This window comes from Ambystoma mexicanum, chromosome 10 (genome assembly GCF_040938575.1).
Source record: "Ambystoma mexicanum isolate Mex_15411 chromosome 10, UKY_AmexF1_1, whole genome shotgun sequence".
In the NCBI taxonomy this organism is placed as follows: domain Eukaryota; kingdom Metazoa; phylum Chordata; class Amphibia; order Caudata; family Ambystomatidae; genus Ambystoma; species Ambystoma mexicanum.
In genome coordinates, this window is record NC_090932.1 from 646,800,379 (window position 1) to 646,814,488 (window position 14,110).

Here is a 14,110-nt window from a genome sequence, read left to right on the forward strand (position 1 = left end):
TATGCATATTCGGCCCCCCATAAAATGTCCTTCCAATTACCCTCCGATTGGTGCAACATACATAGTAGGTATTGTTCAAGGGTCTGGTTTGTTCTCTCCGTCTGACCATCGGTCTGTGGGTGATGGCTGGTTGAGAGTATTACGTCGATTTGTGCCAGTTGACAACACTTTCTCCAAAAATGAGAAATAAACTGGCTTCCTCAGTCAGAGACTAGTATGGACGGGAATTCATGCAAACGGATCTAATTTTCGAGGAATTTGTTGGCTAGGACAGAAGCTGAAGGTAATCCTTTCAACAGAATAAAATGGGCCATCTTGGAAAATAAATCCACCACAACCAGAATAGTATTGTATCCATTACAAGGGGGCAGATCCGTGATAAAATCTAGTGACAAGGTGTGCCAAGGTGCTGGTGGAATGTCTAAAGGCTGAAGAAGACCGGCGGGTTTTGTCTTTTGGCCTTTGTTTTGGGCGCAAACTCCACAGGACATCACAAAAGATTTAATATCCTTTCGCCAGGAAGGCCACCAGAATTGTCGTTTAATTTTTTCCTCAGTTTTGGCAATGCCAGGATGTCCTTCCATCAGGGTATCATGATGACGGGAAATAACCAGTTCTTGCAATTCCTTTTCTGGCAGAAATAAGCGTCCTTGGAAGTAAGGTAGGACATCGTTCACCGAAAAGTAAGACCCCCTTGGATCCAATCCTGCAAGGCTGTAGAGTCCAGGAGTTGTTTTACCCGTGCTTGAATGTCTTCAAGGGTTTGTAAAGAGGTTATCCCCAAAATTCTTTGTTCGGGAATTATCGGCACAGGTTCTGAGTTTGTGTCTATTTCTCCCATTCCTATTCGAGATAGCATATCCGCTTTGCCATTCTTACAGCTGGGGCGGTAAGTGATTACAAAATCGAACTCAGCAAAGAACAAAGCCCATCGGAGCTGACGTGACGATTGAGGCTTGGCAGTTTTTAAATATTGTAAGTTTCGGTGATCAGTGATCACGGTGATGGTATACCTGGCGCCAAGAAGATAATGCTGCCAAGCCTAAAAGGCGGACTTAATGGCTAATAATTCCTTGTCGGTGATTGCATAATTTACCTCAGGCGGCGAGAACTTTCTGGACCAAAATGCTACAGGGTGCAGTTGGTTGGTTTCAGGGTCTCTCTGAGACAGGACAGCTACCATGGCTAAGCTGGACGCGTCGGTTTCGACTATATAAGGGAGATCGGGACGCGGGTGCTTCAAAATAGGTGCAGACGTGAATTTAGCTTTCAATTCCTGAAAGGCCTGTTCGGCTTCCTCGGTCCATTAGAAGTGTTTATTTTTTCGCAAGAGTGCAGTGATGGGTTGTACCACACGTGAAAATTCCGGGATAAATCTGCGATAAAAATTAGCAAAACCAAGCATGCTTTGGACACCTTTCACCGAACTAGTTGATGGCCATTTGAGGATGGCATCCACTTTTCGTGAGTCCATTCGGACCTCTTTTGGTGTCAGGATGAATCCAAGAAACTCAACCTCGGTGGTATGGAAAACACACTTTTCCAGCTTTGCAAAAAGTTTGTGCTGGCGCAATTTCTCAAGGACGGCCCTGACATGCTTTCTGTGATCAGATTCCGAAGAGGAGTGCACAAGAATGTCATCGATATATACGACAACACAAACATCGATGAGTTCCCGAAGGACATCGTTCATGAAGAATTGGAAGGCAGCAGGCGTGTTGTACAACCCGAAAGGCATCACCTGGTATTCGAATACTCCATATTTTGTACGGAAGGCCGTTTTCCATTCGTCGCCTTCTTTTACTCGCACCAGATGATAAGCCCCCTGGAGATCTAACTTGGTGTATACGCAAGCGTCTTTCACCTGGTCAAGGAGTTCAGGGATCAGAGGCAGAGGGTAACGGTTTTTAACAGTTATCTGGTTCAATGCGCAGTAGTCGATCCAAGTTCTAAGGTTGCTTTCTTTTTTGGGCTATAAGAACAAAGCCGAGGATGCCGGAGAGTTTGACGGGCGACTGAAACCATTGGCTAGGTATTGATCTAAATATTGTCTCAAATGCAGATTCTCAGGTTCAGTAAGGGCATAAATCCTGCTACAAGGGGGTTGTGCACCGGGCACCAGATTGATTTGGCAATCGTACGATCTGTGGGGAGGTAACGTGTTGGCCTGTTCCTTTTGAAAGACGTCCTGAAAGTCTTGGTATTCCGGAGGTAGTTGCATGGAGACAGAGGTTACGGTCGCTAGACTAATCTTCAGATTTTCTGGGAAGCAGGTTTGTGCACAATCCGGGAAGGTTGTTCTCTTCGCTCGCCAATCAATTTGAGGATTATGTGTCTCTAACCAAGGGATTCCGAGAATAACCTGAAACTGTGGAGCCTTGATTACATCAAATACAACTGCCTCCCGATGGCCGTCCAGACCTATAAGTGTCACCTCAGCAGTGGAATGTGTTACCGGTCCAGAGGCAATTTCGGTTCCATCGACTGTGGTGATGACATCTTTGCTGGTTTTAGGACGCAGAGGGAGGTTAATCCTAGAGACCAATTCACGATCCACATAATTTCCTATAGCCCCACTATCGATGTATGCCTTTATTGCATGCAACCGCTTAGGCTGTTCCGGATCTACAAGGACCATTGGCACAATGAAATGCGAGGTCTGAGAGTTAGTTTTCAAGCTCGGCAAGCGGACCCCTACGCTTGGTGGGCATGGTCGTTTCCCGAAACAGAGTCTTCATGGTTTTTATCAGCAGCTCCTACCACCTTCTTGGGCGGTTTTGCCGGGCAATCTCGTAGAAAGTGTCCAGAGGACCCACAATAAAGACATAATTGCATCTGCCGTCTTCTTTCACGTTCTTTTTGAGTTAAAGGTCCTTTAACCCCTCCAATTTGCATAGGCTCAGAGACATCAGCACCGTTGGGGTTAGCGTGGGTCTTGACCAACACCCGGGTCTCAAACTTGGACCGATCTGCTTTTCTGTTTTGAAGTCTGTGATCCAATTGGACCACTAAGTCTATATATTCTGTGCATTCATGGGGCGGATTTACAACTTGGGCCAGGACATCTTTAAGTTCTCCGCGTAGACCTTGATAAAATAACGTGATTATTTTATCCTCTGGCCACCCAGTTTCCACAATTAGTCTATTAAAGGTTGCAATGTAGGATAGGAGGTCCTGATTGCCTTGTCACAGGGATAGGAGTTCGTCATCCGGAGCCTGCCCCTGAGAGTGTCGAGCAAATAACCTTTCCATGCTTGCTTGAAATCCTTGAAAATCACGGAGAATCGGGTCATGTTGAGTAACCAGTGGAACTGACCAATCGGCAGCACAGCCGCTGAGATATGACAATACAAAGGCTACCTTGGTCTGGTCATTAGGGAAGGCCCCAGGTCTGCATAGGAAGTGCAAACGACACTGATTCATGAATACAGCGAATCGTTTGGGGTCCCCAGCAAAGCGTTCGGGTGGGGCCAGCGGCATGTCTCCAGGTAGATTAATCTGCACAGGGTTACTGGGAACCACAGGAACAGGGTTCCCCCCGGAACTGGGTAGAGGAGTGTGTCCAGCTTGACCTTGCAAAAACTGTCTAGCCAGGTCATCAGTTCTTTCCTTTGATACAATCACTTCCCTCCTGAGAGCATTAGTCTCTTGACGGGCGGCGTGTACTTCGGCCCGTAATTCCCCCAGTAGTTGGGCCAACTGCTCAGACTCAGAAGTTTCCATAGCGCCTGGGTGGGAATTTGTAGGAAGGCTTCGCGTTCTGTAACGCTCACCTGACTCCCACGGAGGCGCTGGTCTAGCCTGGGTTGCTGTTGCCTCTTCGAGCGTGATGCGCAGAACTCGGAACACCGACTGAACAGGACCCTCAAATCTTGCTTGTCTGGCCCGTAGGAATATCCTTCTGCAGATGAGAAAGGGGATTAACAGTCTGTAGGATAGTGTGCTTGCTCCCCCCTTACCCCCTTCGTTCTTCTCTAACTTCCTCCGAAATCCCCGGTTGAAGCTCACCTTATGATTTGAAAGGATGAACTCTCCATCCTGCTTCTGGTGCAGGGTCGCGTGTTTGTCCAGTTACTTCACTGGTCAGAATGGCGCTGGCAAAATCCACTTGACTTTTCCGAGCGGAACGCCGTAAGTATGAAGATTACAAAAGTTCAAGTGCTGAGCCTCCTTTTCTGTTGCCTTCCTAACCTGTGATCTGTCCTTTATTTCAGGTGCAGAATGAAGGCGATGCGTTGAGGGATTGAATTGCCGATGGTAAACTCAGGTGAGTTAGCGATGGGGGCGATCCCTCTTAATGTCTTTATATTCCTCCAGTAATGTCTTTTGTCCTTTCCCCATAGGGGCCGGGGTGCGGTACCTGCCAACGAAGCGGCGCCGACCCGAAATGAGGAATGGTCCACCAACAGAAGACCGGTAAGTGTTATGGCGCAAATTTAGGCTTTCCTCATATGTTCCTTGTGCTCACCTTTTGTCTCTTCTTCTCTCCCCTAGGCGCAGAGATGTGGCGACCGGTGCAGACAGTCGCGGTGGAGCCAGAAGAACTCCCGAGGACAGGTGAGTGAAGCGCGGCGCTGCAGCGAGCAACGCAGTGCTTTTAAATGAAAAGTCTTTTCTCAGGAACGCTGGCGTGAAGGTTCCGGATGCAGGTAAGAAGTTTGATAAAATTCTTGGTTTTCACCTTTCTCTTCTCTTCTTTCCTTACAGGTGTTCCAGGATCGAGGCGGGCGTGGCTGGAGACCAGATGCAGAAGCAGACACTTTGAGCGTTCAGCTGCTTGGATGCAGAACAACGCGAAGCGTGAGCTACTGTCTGGGCGTGGCTTAAATAGCCCCAAAGTAGTTCCAGATAAGTATCCTTCCCTCGCCACGTCTGACCACGCAAAATAGTCCCAATGAAAAAATAGTCCCTTTCAGGTCTCAGGGAGGCCTGAATCTTGCAGAATGGTACTCCCATCAGGTAAGTGCACAACACACCTTCCTTTATGAGCCTGGCGCCTATGGCGCCAGGACTGATGTCCAACATGAGCCTGGCGCCAACGGTGCCAGGACAGGGTCCAAAGATCCCCTATAAGGGGCCGCTGGGCTTTTACCCGGGGGCATGATGCCTGCTCCCGGGAGTGCTGGGCCTGGCCTGGTGCTCCGGGGGTAGGCATCATGACAGCCCCAGAGGCGGTCTTCAGTCCTGAAGCCCGCCAAAGGCTATGGAACAAAGGGACCAAACCTGGTTTGGCACGCAGAGACAAACTCTAGAAGGACCTTTGCAAAAAGAAATGGCGAAAAAAGAAGACCGGGACCTGTTTAAACAAAGGGGGCTCAGACGGCATCTTGAAAAACATGGTTCCAATGAATTTTAGCTTCCAGAGCTACAAATAGCTTGTGGTCGGGAAAAGTCATGGTAGTTTGTTGTAAAACCACTGCCGCCAGCCATTCTAAGAGGAAAGGGTAGTATTTAACTGCTACATGAGTATCTAGATACAGGGGATACTAAGTAACCCCTCCAGCACTCTATTGTAAGATAGGGTGTGCTGGGTCTAGCAATTTTAAAAGACTAGTAAAGTAAATGTCCCTTTACTTTCTCTGGGAAACAGTAGTTTAACCAAGAGAAGGTATTTAAACCTTGGCACAGCCTGAAAGGCTTCCCTATGTCACTGCACTGAGGGTGCTGTGTGACACACATGAAAAGATGATGCCTAACTCCATAGCTAAAAGTACACAAGAGTAAAGAACACATCAAAATACATGAGAGAGTGGGGAAAAATGGTCAAACTTTCTCCAGATAATAAATTCAAGTCCTCAAAATCCAGCAAAGTTGCTGGGGGTCTCTAAGGTGAAGGGAATTAGCACATGTTTGAGATTTCTCCCTAACACTCCCCCCTGCCCCCAGGCTAAGGGACAGGCGGATTTAATCCCCTCCTGGATGAATCTCCTTACTCCAGTCGGTCATACATTCTGGAGAGACCATCTGCATTTTGGTGATTACACGCTGACCTGTGTTCAATGGAAAAATCAAACCCCTGTAGGCTGATTGACCATCTTAACAATTTAGGATTTCCCCCCTTCATCTGCATTAACCATCTGAAGGGTTGGTGGTCTGCCTGAATCACAAAAGTAGATCTATACAAGTATGGTCTAAACTTCTTCAGAGTCCACACATTGGCAAAACATTCACGTTCTATGGTTGCCCACCCTGTCTCAGGTTCCTTCAGCTTCCTGCTAATGAAGCAGATGGGGTGTTCCCTACCTTTCTCATCCAGATGACTCAGAACTGCACCTATACCTGTATTGGAAGCATCTGTTTGCACAATGAAGGTTTGGCGGTAGTCAGGAGCTCTTAAGACTGGAGCTTGACAAAGGTCTTTCTTAAGACCTTAGCGCACTCCTCACTCCACCTAACCTTCTTGGGGAATGTGGGTCAGGAGACCACATTCAAGGGAGAAGGTATGGACCCATAATTCTCTATGAAGTTCCTATAATAAGTAGCAAGGCCTAGGAAGGCTCTCACTTGGATTTGAGTATTAGGGGTGGCCCTGTCTTGTACAGCTTGTACTTTGCTAGGCAATGGCCTTATTTCACCTCCTTCTACCTCATGTCTAAGGTAGACCACTTTGCTCTGACCAATTTGACATTTGCTCGCCTTTATGGTCAGATGGGCCTGCTGAAAAGCCTGCAAAACATTTCCTAAGTAGTCAACATTTTCTTTCCAAGTAGGGCTGAACACTGCAATAAGTATGCCATGCAGATGTCCTCCATCCCATTCAGAACTTGATTAACCATCCTTTGGAAGGTACCAGGTGCATTTTCTAATCCAAAAGGCATTACCTTAAACTGGTAGAGGCCTGCTGGGGTCGAAAATGCAGTTTTCTCCTTGGCATGGTCTGTCAGAACTATATGCCAATAGCCTGATGTTAGATCAAATGTACTGAGGTACTTGGCTGAACCAAGTTTGTCCACCAGTTCATCTGTCCTAGGTAAAGGGTGGGCATCAGTCTTTGTGACAGCAATAATAGCTCTATAGTCCATACAGAATCTCAACTCCTTCTATCCTGCCTTTGGCACTAGTACAATTGGACCAGACCATAGACTTGTAGACGGCTCTATTACCCCGACATCAAGCATCCTGTTGACCTCTTCCATTATTTGGGTTCTTACATTGTATGACATCCTGTAACCTCTGCTTTTAACAGGTTAACAGTCATCAGTGAGAATATCATGCTGGCCCCAAGGGGTCTAGCCTGGTGATAGTGAAAACAGGGAGGCAAACTGGTTTAACAGAGACTTGCACTCATCCTGTTGTTCCAGTCTCAGATTAGAAGATATTAACTCCTTCTATCTTCCCATCTAAAGGTTGTCCTCTGAGGAGGTCAGGTAGAGGTTCACTCTCCTCCTCCTGAGCAGAAGCTAGAAGCAAAGCTCCCACTACTGGTATAGTGACATAGGCTTTGAGACGGTTGGTGTGAAAGACCCTGAGGGCCTCCTTAGGATTGCCTAAGTCCACCAAATGATTGACCTCTCCAAGTTTTCCCACAACCTTGAAGGGTCCAATCCATTTGTCCTGTAAGGCCCTCTTCCTTGTAGGTACCATAACTAGAACTTTCTGGTCTTGAGTAAACTCAACCATGTTGGCCTTCTGGTCATGCCAATGCTTCACCAGCGCCTGACCTGCTTTCAAGGTATCAGATGCTTCTGTCATGTGGGTCATTCTCCTCCGGAGACCGTACACATAGTCAGTGACTCTCACTGGATTGGGGGAAGGAGCACTCTCTAACCCCTCCTTAATTAGGGCCAATGGACCTCTAACTGGATGACCATAGAGAAGCTCAAAGGGATTAAATCGAACTTCCTCCTGAGGGACTTCTCTATAAGCAAAGAGAAGGCATGGCAGTAGAAGGTCCCACTTTCTTCTAAGGGGTTCTTCTAAAGCACCTATCATGCTCTTCATAATGCTATTAAACCTCTCTACCAACCCATTTGTCTGGGAATGGTAGGTAGTTGAGAACTTGTAAGTAACTCCACAGTTTTTCCACATGGCCTGCATGTAGTGGGAGATAAAGTTTGATCCCCTGTCAGAGATGACTTCCTTAGGAAAACTTACCCTGGTAAAAATACCAAGTAGGGCCTTAGCAACTGCCTGAGCAGTAACAGTCCTCATAGGTATAGCTTCAGGATACCTAGTAGCATGGTCTACTACAACCAATATAAATTGATTGCCTAAAGAGGTTGGAGGGTCTAAAGGACCAACAATGTCGATTCCTACACTCTCAAAAGGAACCCCCACCACTGGGAGAGGCACCAAAGGTGCCACTTTCTTGGCTCCACTCTTGCCAGAGGTCTGACAAGTGTGACAGCTCCTACAGAATTTATCAACATCAGACCCCAACTTAGGCCAGTAGAAATAGAGAGAAAGCCTTTCCTTGATCTTCTTAAAGCTTACGTGACCAGCCAAAGGAATCTCATGGGCTAACTGTAGTAACTGATGTCTTATCTCTAGAGGCAATACAAGTCTTCTGTAGTCCCCTGGGATAGAATCAGTAGGTTCACTGTAGAAGAGGCCATCTTCCCAGTATAACCTGTGCTTCCCTGGCTCAGAATCTGCCTGTTGGCGAAGGCCTTCAAGAGTAGGACACTCTCTTTGACCCCTGCTGAAGTTTGCCCTACAGGGGCCACCTTCTGCCAGTAAAGACTGCAGTTCAGGATGGTCTTTAGGATCCAGATCTCCAACAGGGGGAAAGTCTTCTTCCAGCTCCAAATCTTCAGCAGCTGATTCAACCTCTCCTGGTTGTTCCTCACACTCAGCCTCAGCTGGTGGAGTAGTCACAGGTGTGACTTTGGACAGTCCTCTCGGGGATGTCCTTGTAGGTTGCACAGGAGTGCTCTCTTGCTTTTTCCCTGAGACCTTGGGTTTCCCCTTTGTCTCTTTCTTCTTGGAAATAGTAGTTAGTAGTTCCTATGGAGTTAGTGTTATAGATTCCCCTGTAACAACTTCTTGAGAGTCATCTAAGGTACTCTCTCTCTGGCCTTCCTTGTCTGCTCCTGTTTCCGTTTGCTGGGAGGCCTGGCGGTGCATGATACAACTCCAAGAGTTTTTAAGTCATTCCCCAACAGGACTCTCCCAGGCACCTCACTTTGTACACTAACAGGTATCTTGACAGTCATGTTGTTGCACTGGGTGAGAGCTGGTAGTCTTGGAAGCATTTGGACAGGGCCTCTAGCAAGCTTAGTGAGGCCTTTGGGTGCCTTAGCAACATTCAGGTTTGAAAAAAGGTTCATCCCCCAATGTAATGCTGGCTCCAGTGTCTCTAATGGCAGGGGGCCTCCTGAGAATTTACAAGTACACTGTCCTTGTAGTACTCTTTTGTGTTATCTGGAATAGAATTATAGATATCTAAATTTTGCTGTTCCGACAGATACAGTCCCACCTTGATACCCGTTCTTCCGCCAGCTCCGTTCTTAGGGGTGGCGTTGGACAAGCAGCCGTGTTGTCTGGCGCAGCGGCCATTTTGTCGAGCTGCGTGCCACATGCCAGCATCATGGTGCTAGGCTCCCTGGGCCTGACCTCCTCCAAGACTCTTGGTGTTGGAGAATGAGGCCCACCCTGCACCTGATGCCTAGGCCTGGAAGGTGTGTTGCCCTAGGCAGAGTCGCTGGTAGTGCAGTGTGCAGGCACCGCCACATACATTAAGTCGGTACAAGGGCGTTGCCCCTCGGGCGTAGACCCGGTAAAAGAACCTTGCGGTCCCTCGGCACTGCTTCCAGAAGGATCTGATGAACCCTCGGCTGCGAGGCCGGTAACTGGACTAGCCTTGGTACAAGTGCTGGTGCAAGAACCTAAGAGGTTCCTCCCGCTCAGGTGTTTCCTCAGGAAGGAGTCGCCCTTACGGGGTGTGGTGGAAAAGAGCAGCCCTCCTTTGGGCCTCGATCTCTGTTTGACTAAGTCTTTCAAGTCCTCTGGAGGCGACCTTTCGAAGAGCTCCCTCCACCCAGCTAGCCTGTTCTTCAGTGTGTGTGGAGTCAGTGCGTTGCACGCAGTACAGCCTTGCCAGCCATGGTCGGGGCCCAGGCAGCAGAAGCAAACAGCATGGGGGTCGGATGTTGGGAAGGGCCCCTCACAGGATGGACATCTGCTGAAGTCGAAATGCGCCGGTGGCAGGTGTGACGCCAGAGGACCAAGTACCTGAATGACAAAAAGAAGACAAAAAGATAGAAGAATAATCCAGGGAAGAGTGCATGGAATTACAAGGCTGAAGCCAAACCCAGAAGCGCTGGGGAAATCGTCCCGGTCCCGTCGACGCAGAAAAGGGGACTGGAGTGTGGTGCCGGTGGGTGGAGTCAGGGTAGCGCATGCTCCCAGGGCCACACCTCCGCGCGCCTCTAAATTAAAAGGGGAAGAAGGGTTTTTCCAGTGAAAAAGATTTTGTCTCCCGTCCCTAGGAAGGGACGCCCATGCAGTATGGAGGTAAGGGGACGGGAGGCAAGAGTAATTGGGGCTATTGAGTGTGAGAGGAGCGCAAGAAGTTACATAGTTCTGTTGGTTGACTTGTTGTCAAAATGACCAGAGGTTTGTGTGATGAGGGACATGAGTGCAGGAAAATGGTGCAGTTCTTGGAGTTGTATTTTGAAGAGAGGGATTCCCACGAAAGGTGATTTCGGATAATGGTCCGCAATTTGTATCCAGAGAATTTTAAGAGTTTTAGTAAGACAATGGAATAAGACTTCTGATGACTGCATTGTATTATCCCAAGGGTAATGCCGGAGCTGAGCGATTTAATAGGACACTGGTGGATGTGGTCAGGCTAGCTACGGCAGTGACTGGACTAGAGTGTTGTCCATCGTAACAGTAGGCATATTGGGAATTTGAGTGCTGGTGGACTTCTGGCTAGTAGGCTGAAGAGGATGGAGGAGAAGAGAACTGTAGATTTGTAGAATACCTGGTTACCGAGGATGGGAACTTGTTGATGAACAGTGCAGATATCTGTGCAGCATTTACAAGCTACTAAACTGACTTGTACACTGCTGAGGGAGAGCCAGACTGGAATATATTATATTCTTTCTTTTATAGGTTGTAGAACCCACAACTGGGATTGTATGAGGCAACCGTTCTGAGTGCCCCATCACGATGGAGGTGTTGACAGCCTCTCAGATCATGAAAATGAACAAATGATGATGGGCTTCCAACAAGTTCTATAAGATCCTCTATTGTCATTTTTACAGTGGTGGGTGGTGCTATTATCCCAGTCACTCCAAAGCCTAGAAAACAGACAACATCCTGTGCACATTTTTGTCCCATTTTACTGCTGAATGTAGATGTTAAGCTGCGGACTAAAATATTTCTGCTACAAATTGACAGGCTAATGATCAAGTTTTTTCATGAGAATCAAGTGTGGTTTGTTAAAGGTACACACCGCTATGATAATATGAGGGAACTATTGGATACTATCCAGATCTACAGGAACAGTAGAGAACGCTGTCCACTGATCCGCATTGATGCCAAGAAGGCTTTTGATCAAGTAGCTTGGTCTTATTTATGTTATGCTTTGGGGAAGTTTGGTTTTGGCACAGTTTTCTTGAAGTTGTTTAAAGCACTCCACGCTATGCCTTCTACCAAGGTAACTGCTAGTGGAATCCTTTCAATGCAATTGACATTACAATGGGGTGCCTATTAGGGTAAGCACCTTCTCCAGTTACCTGCTTTATCCAACATGACTGGAGAACCCTTGGCTGCAGCAATGTAGACATTCAATGACTTCTTTGGTTGTAGTTCAAAGGCTACATGTCTAAAATTCTCCTCTATGCAGATGACTTGTTGGACATGTTCTCTTGCCCAGAAAGTTCCTCTGCACTCTACGCAAACGAATCATAGATATTCCAAAATCTTCCTGCCTTGCCACAGGGGACTTTTTAGCAATTTGAACCTTTGCTGGGCGGGTGAGGTACTTAAGTTATCGTGGCATTTGAATTTCTCAAAACATTAAAGGGCTCCATGAGAAGAATATTAAGTTAGTGCTGGACTGATCTGAGGCAAACTTTTGGAGGTGGAGTAATTTGAATTTAACACTGTAGGACAATACCAACAGTATTAAGCTGCCACGTCTTCCGATAATCCTATAGGTTTTCAACATGATACTGCTTGGTCTCAGTGCTAGAACACTTAATTGACAGAGGCTGTCTTTTGGAAGTTCCTGTGTAAGTAGGTGGGTTGAATGGAGATGTTCCTAAGCAGATCCTTCTCAGAAAGAAGAAAGAGAGGGCTTCAATCGAAGGGAGGGTTTGCATGTGAATTCATGCCAGATAACAATAGTTACCGGTAAGTAACTTAAACCTTCTCCAGCATGGGGTCTGGCATGTATTCACATGCTAATGAATACACAGCAGTACAACATTACACAACCACTGGAGGTGGCAAGGCTCAACAGAAACAATTAACACTTACCCCTGGAACAGACTCACCTGAAACGAACAGGTTGAATAGCACTGCCTGGCTGACTCTGGACTCCTCCTTGGAATCCCTGTCGATGCAGTACAAATTTGTGAAGGTATGCGTGGACCTCCATGTTGCAGTCCTGCAGATGTCAAGCAGGGGCAAACCAGGAACACCGTCATCGCAGTGATCGCTCTAGTGGAGTGGGCTCTCGGACGGCCCGACAGAGGCCGGTTAACCAGCCGATGACAGTGCATGATTCAGCCGGAGAGACATCTTGAAATGGAAGCCTTGAACAAGGCATTCCCATAACGCACAGGCCCAAAGTTCACAAACAACTGAGAATTCTTCCGTAAACTCTTTGTGCGTGCCACGTAGAACTTCAAGGCACGAGAAATGTCCATCGCATCCAAGATCCTCTCCGCCTGTGATGAAGGGTTGGGAAGAAAACAAGCAACACCAAAGGCACATTGAGGTGGACTTCCGTCTGAACCTTTCTGCAAGAAAGTGGGGTGCGTACTCAGTACCACCCTTGATTCCTGGATAGTTAGATAGGGCGGCTTGCAGTATAGGGCCTGGATCTCACCACCTGTCTGGCTGAGGTGATGGCCACAAGGAATGCTGTCTTCCATGAGAGAAACTTGAGTGGGGCTTGATGCATAGATTTGAAAGGTGCCCCCATGAGTCTTGTCAGGCTCACATTGATTTCCCATGCCGGGGCAGGCGCCTTCACCGAAGGGAAAGATCGTAAAAGCCCCTTGGGAAACTCCTTGATGAGTCTGTGGGACCACAGTGAGGATCTTCCTAGGCATCTGCTGTAGTGTGAGATGGCCACCAGGTGTACCTTGATGGATGCCTGAGCCAGCCGAGCTTTTGCCAAAGAAAGCAAGTATGGAAGATTCTGTGGGGCCGTGACCCTCAAAGGGGTAATCTTCTGCGATCAGCACCACGTAGCAAAACGCTTCCATTTATGGCTGTAGCACTTTAGAGTTGACGATGCCCTGGCTTTGGCGAGGACCTCCATGCAGTCCGATGGCAGCTCATAACCTCCAAACTCTAAGGCTGCAAGAGCCATGCCTTCAGGTTCAGAGGTCCTGTGTCATGATGAAGGATTGCACCTTCCTCCCTGGTGAGCAGATCCGGAAGTACCGGCAACTTGACTGGCGGCGACACTGGCAGGCTGAGTAGGTCCGGATACCAAATCGGCCTCTGCCATGCTGGGGCAATGAGTATCATCTTGCACCAACACTGTCTGAGTGTGTTGATCACACGTAGCAGGAGAGGAAATGGGGGAAAGGCATTAAGAAACAGACTTTCCCACGGGAAGGAGAACGCATCCCCATGCTCCTCGGTTGGTGGAAGGCAAAATTCTGGCATTTTGAGTTTGCTGCCGTGGCAAAATGATTGATCGGAGATCTGCCCCATTTGACAAACAGATGGTCCACCTGATCCTGACGAAGTTCCAACTCGTGGCACAAGTGCATCTCCCTGTTGAGGGAGTCAGCAATGGTGTTCCTGACGCCTCCCAGGTGGAACGGGATGAGGAACATCCCTTGTCCGATGGCCCAATGCCACAAATCCTGAGCTTCCTTGGAGAGCGCTGGGGATCAATAGCCCCCCTGCGTCCTGATGTAGAACATGGTGGTGGTCTTGCCCGTGAAGATCATCATCACCTTGTCTCTCAGAGATGGCA